The sequence below is a fragment of the Anabrus simplex genome, chromosome 9 (genome assembly GCF_040414725.1).
Source record: "Anabrus simplex isolate iqAnaSimp1 chromosome 9, ASM4041472v1, whole genome shotgun sequence".
Classification (NCBI taxonomy): Eukaryota; Metazoa; Arthropoda; class Insecta; order Orthoptera; family Tettigoniidae; genus Anabrus; species Anabrus simplex.
In genome coordinates, this window is record NC_090273.1 from 154,670,406 (window position 1) to 154,676,096 (window position 5,691).

Genomic DNA, 5,691 nt, shown 5'->3' on the forward strand with positions numbered 1-5,691 from the left:
ACCGGCCAACCAAGCAGAGGAGGGGTGGCCACGGTTCCACCGTGTTTCTACACCTCTGCATTTGGGACACAGAAACGGGCTGTTCCCCTACCACTGGCTGTCCTGAGAATGGTTTTCCTTTCACCTGCAGTAAGGCGAATGATGGGACAGTTCCTAGTATATGCCATGGCCACCAAACATCTTGCCCTCACCACAAATCTCCTTGCTTAATATGATGATGCTTGTTGATTAAAAGGGCCTAACATCTAGGCTATTGTTTTAAGAGAAAGTACAACTAGGCAACCACCCCCAATATATATTAGTAATCGGAGAGAAGAAATAGAAGGGGGCCGACACTAGGAATAATGATGGTATCGGCTAAGGAAGACCAGGGCCATGGAGGGTTTGAAAATAAATCTCCCTAAGCCTCCATACATAATACAATCGGGAGCAGAAAAGAACAGGTGGTGATCAAGGTAGATCAGATAGGATAGATGAAAGTGCGGTGCCTGGCACAAGTAAGCGGAAGCAATGTCAAAATTCAATTAAGGGCTCCGTGGTCGCCTACCCCAGATCCCAAGTGCAGAGCGCACATGGGATCCCTTTTAGTCATCTCTTACAGCAGGCAGAGGATGTCGTGGCTGTTAGTCTACTGCCCCTACCCACAGGGGGACAACTATTATAAGGCTAGTTGCTTTAGGTTGCACCAACTCAGATAGGTCTTATGGCGACAATGGGACAGGAAAGGCCTAGGAACGGGAAGGAAGCAGCCATGGCCTTAATTAAGGTACAGCCCCAGCATTTGCCTGGTGTGAAAATGGGAAACCACAGAAAACTATTTTCAGGGCTGCCGACAGTGGGGTTCGAACCCACCACTGCACAAGCGCAATTTCATAGATGCATGACCCCACTGCACGCCTCCTTGCTGGGTGTTTTGTAAAACAAAATTAAATATATTGATAAACAATCATTAGCATTTACAAATTGAAATTGTTTAATCTGAATGTAAAATGAACATTAATAACATTAGCACCAGTCTTCTCCCCAGTAATGTTTGTCAGCCGGGTGGCAAGAATGAGTAGGCAGGTGGGGAATACTATGTAAAACTTCAATATGAAAATAAATTTCAATTCGTTCCCCTCAGGGTGTTAACAAAAATATCAGACAGGTAAACATTAACTGCACAATTGAACTATTTGAATGTTATCATCACAAACAAGATATAACAGAGTAGGCCTACTTTGATCTTCTAGTGTTCTATAGCTCCTTCCAAATCATGTAACAGTGGAGTTAGGCCTCCCACTCAGTTGCTGTGGGCACGTGGACTGCCATACAGGTTTGTGATGTTATGCGGAACAGAGGGCTCGCATGTGATTCCACGCTAATCCAGACCCCAGCTCGTGACTACGTAGTGGTCAAGCTAAACATTTGATCTCCGATGTAATTGATGAAATTTTGCTAATGATTTATCATTTAAATTCACAGTTTTATAGTATTTATATGTGAAAGCAGGAGCAGCAGGAGTGGAGGTCATGGTAGTAATAGCAGCAGCACCATTACCCATAGCAGTAGCAGTAGTAGCAGCGGCAGGCATGGAGATGGTGGTGGCAGCAACAGCACCGGTGGTAGTAGGTAGTAGTAGCAGAAGCAGTAGGAGTGCCGGTGGTGCAGGTGGTGTGAGCAGCAGCAGTCATAGCAGCGGAAGGACTTGGCCGTGGACCAGCCTTGTGTCGAGGCACACCTATATGAAAGAAAAACACACACACACACTAAGAACGGTATAACGGTATATGCTGATGACCTACATAAAGGTTCTCAGAACAAAGATGATCTTTAAGCAACTGTGGTCAGGCTTGAAAAATATTCTGAAGACAACAAAGTTAGCGGAACCTGGGACACACTTTTTTAAATGGATGAAATTGTTGAAATTTGAATTCTGGCATAAATAAATTATATTAACCATCCTCTAAATAACAAATGTGGTTTTGTGCCGCTGTGACTGTTTTTGACGTAGTTACGGTCGTTTTTAAATGGTTCTGCACGGTCATTTAATTATCAACCACGCCTCCTCTCCTCTGTATGCTTGGCTATCCGTGTTCCTTCTGTTACCATTAATTCCCTCTTTACAGTAGCATTGAGATTATACTATTTTTTAATATTGCAATATATACTGCCAACTGTTAGCTATGTTATGAACTACTTCATCCTACAATTTAGTCAACCATGAAGGAACTACACTTGGGGGAAGGGGACCTGGAAGTTTGAAGGAAGCAACTACTGCGAAGCTCACAAATGATTATAGGCAGGCAATATGTGCAAATATTCCCTCTGTAGATAATATGAAATCTGCAATATGTGCCACACTATACTATTACTCCTCCACAGAAGAAGATCCTAAGCATAAGAAATGCCCCCAAAGACCTGAATCATGGTGCTTCTACAATAAGAGTATCGCAACTGGACAAACCCCTCAAAGTCACAAAAATTGTCAGTTCAGTTCACAATTGCAATGCTGCTGAAAATTTTGTCTGTATACTAAAAGCTGGCATCAACTGAACTTCTGTCTAGATGTTGTAAAGGGGATACTCAAATTGCCAATGAAAGTCTTCATGCATGTATGTGGAAAAAGTGCCCATTGGCGCCCGCAAGGGAGGGGGGGGGGGGCAACGGGGGGTATTTGCCTCCCCTGGAATTCTAAAAATGTTGATGTTCAATTGTTTAATATCATACCAGATTATTTCATAAACTGAAATTACTGACAGTCATCTAGCATCTGTTATAACCGGAAATTTCTGTAAACAATTTAATGTTGCTGACGTTATATTGGTTTTTATATTCAAGAAAATTGTTGATGTGCCCCCCCTTGGAAAAGATCCTCCGGGCGCCCATGAGAAGAGACCTTTGTGTCCTCAAAACGACTTGGAATAGCTGTTTCTAATGCAGTTGCAGAATACAACATGAGATGTAGTGCAACACAAGAAATGAAAATGGCTGTAAGGAATTATAAACTTTCACCAGCATCCACCAAACTTGCCACACAAAGAGATGAAAGAAGAAAATTTCACAGTCAGCAGTCAGTCACCCAACAAAAGAAAACAGCCAGGAAAAACTGAAACTCCTAAAGGTACACAGGGATGAAGCCAAGAAGAAGCAGGAGGGTAGGAGTTATAGTGCTGGTGAATTTTAAGAGATTTGGAAAGGCCATTATGAAAACTTTTAATGGTTTTAGAACTAAAATTCATTTAACTCAAAATACCATTTTTTGTAACCTGCACTGTTCCATGCAGATCAAATCTAAACCTATATTTGCCAAAGTTGGTATGTAGCTTCTATGTGACCTACCAAGAAAATTGTAGGATAGATTTTTCATTCTTCTACAATATACTCATTTTATGAGGCAAAATGAACAGAAAATTAGTGGAAAATTACATATAAAATACAATTACAAACTTGAAACAGGAGTTAATTAAGCGACATAGGGTGAATTGAAAATTCCATCCTTGAGTTTTTTTATGTTATAAGGAAGAAGTTTTCAAACTCTCAGGTAAAAATCCATCCCACAGGGAACTTTTTGAAAGTTGCCTGTTTTGCGAGCATCATAAACACAAAGTACATCATATCTCATAAACTAATAAGGATATTTAGCTGAAAATAAGATATGTTATTTCTATAATAGTCCTACATATTCCACAACAGTTTCATTGTGATTGCTCAAAAATTGTGGAAAATAAAAAATGTGTACCAGGTTCCCTTAAAATGAACCTGGACAAAACGGTGCAAATGGTTTTCAGATAAAGAGGGAGTTAATATAGCGAGCTCAATTAAATACCTCACCATCACAATTCAGCTAACGTAAAGCCACTGATGGATTATAAAAATTATAAAATTTGCACATTTCTGCACTATTCTGTTAATAATAAATGTTAGGCCTGTAAGAGATGTACCAATTTCAACTTACAGGTACGGCAAGACCAGGTGTGACAGGCATTATAGTAAATTTCATTATGAGAAGCGAGGTTCCCCCTCATCTGGCACTGATGAATTTATCATCATTACCTCTGGAGAGCAATTTGAAATGAAACCCAGGAAAATTTGATAGGTCACAGTACTGTGAAATTAATAACAACGACTACTACTACTACTTACCTCTTTCCGGGACAGTATCTTTATACAGCAACCTTGATAGCGGTCCTGGATAGCTCGAGTGGCGAAAGTGCCTAGAACACACAGTGCGGTTCTTCAGCTGCTTCGGAGGAAGCTGCCGCAAGCATTCGACCCCCCACAATGTCCAACCACTCTCTGCAAATATCCGGTCTACCAACAGGGAAATGATGAAATAAGATTCCCTGTTGCTGGCCTTCTTTGCTATCTGTGTAAATGCCACAGATCTGACACGTTTCATGCATGGTCTGAGACATGAAAGGAAATAGAAGAAAGTAATAAAGGACACTGTATCAGTTTATATTTTTTCTGCTAATTTCAATACCCTCAAAATGATAGTGGATTATCATAAATAATATAACATTACATCAACAGAATTTTAAGGTGTCTGTTTCAAGTAGACTTATGTAACCACCATGCAAAAAGGTAATAAAACAGCGACAGCCAAAAAGAAATTTTTGGGAACATGAGCAGCTATCAATCATCAACTTAAAAACTACTTAACCTCCTGCGGCCTACTATCCTTTTAATAGGATTTTGTTTTAAAAATAGAATGGAATATCCCGCAAACAATATTCAAACGTTAAATAAAATAAATAGCAAATTTAGGACTAGGCGAATATGATTCAATTTATCCGAAAGTCATTTGCCTTGGTGTGGTATATTTTCATGTTCTGGCCTCAGGAGATTAGTAAAACAAGAACCATAAGGATGCTTACCTCAAATATCTTGTACTTTTTCTTCAAACACGAAAACGAAGATAACAGATAAATGCATACAAATCAAAGTGAAGCAAAGTGTCACAAACGTGGTCGTCCCACGTGGTCCAAGTTGTCAAACTCAAATTGACCAATAGCAATCGGGAGATATTTCTACCAATAGGAGCTGCCGTATTCGTCACGTGGGCTTACGGTGAGTGACGTGAAGTACAACAGCGCGCCCCCGCGAGTGCAGGGCTAAAGTATTCAGTCTGAGCTGGGCCCTCGGAAGGGTAGGACCTATGCGGGTGACATACCCATGCCAGAGAGAGTAACTATATCAAGATGGCTGACACCAAGCGCTGATTGGCCGGAGCAGCTTCAAGGAGAAAGGGGATAAGTAGTTCCCAACATAGCCGTAGATGGCGGTAACAATCAGAGCTCACATGCGCTCGCAGAGTTAAACATGAAATATTGTGAGAACACCGTTGAAAGCAGAAGAAAATTACAATACAGTTTTCTACACCGTAATAGGCAAACTCAAAACGTTGGTGGAAAGGAGACAAACGAAACCTCGGTTTCAGGACTCAGTGAGGGATCCCACCTCTACCACCTCAAAGGTAGTCTCCTGGAGCGTGAGACCGCGAGTCGGGGGATACAACTGGGAAGGATGCCCAGTACCTCGCCCAGGCGGCCGCAACTTCTATGATGAACAGGGGCGTTGTGTTGGGGATGGGAAGATTGGAAGGCACAGACAAGGAAGAGGGAAGTAATCAACCGCGGCCTTAAATTAGTTACCATCCCGGCATTTGCCTGGAGGAGAAGTGGTAAACTATGGAAAACCACTTCGAGG

At 41.4% G+C, this 5,691-nt stretch overlaps 1 long non-coding RNA gene across 1 annotated transcript; it reads right to left on the reverse strand.

The window, feature by feature from the left end:
• Positions 1 to 1,025: 1,025 nt before the first annotated feature.
• On the reverse strand, positions 1,026 to 5,149 carry LOC137502177 (uncharacterized). Its single transcript, XR_011018700.1, has 3 exons — positions 4,860 to 5,149; positions 4,126 to 4,388; positions 1,026 to 1,720 (listed from the first exon to the last, which is right to left on the reverse strand). It is a non-coding gene; the product is annotated as an uncharacterized lncRNA (long non-coding RNA).
• Positions 5,150 to 5,691: the final 542 nt, after the last annotated feature.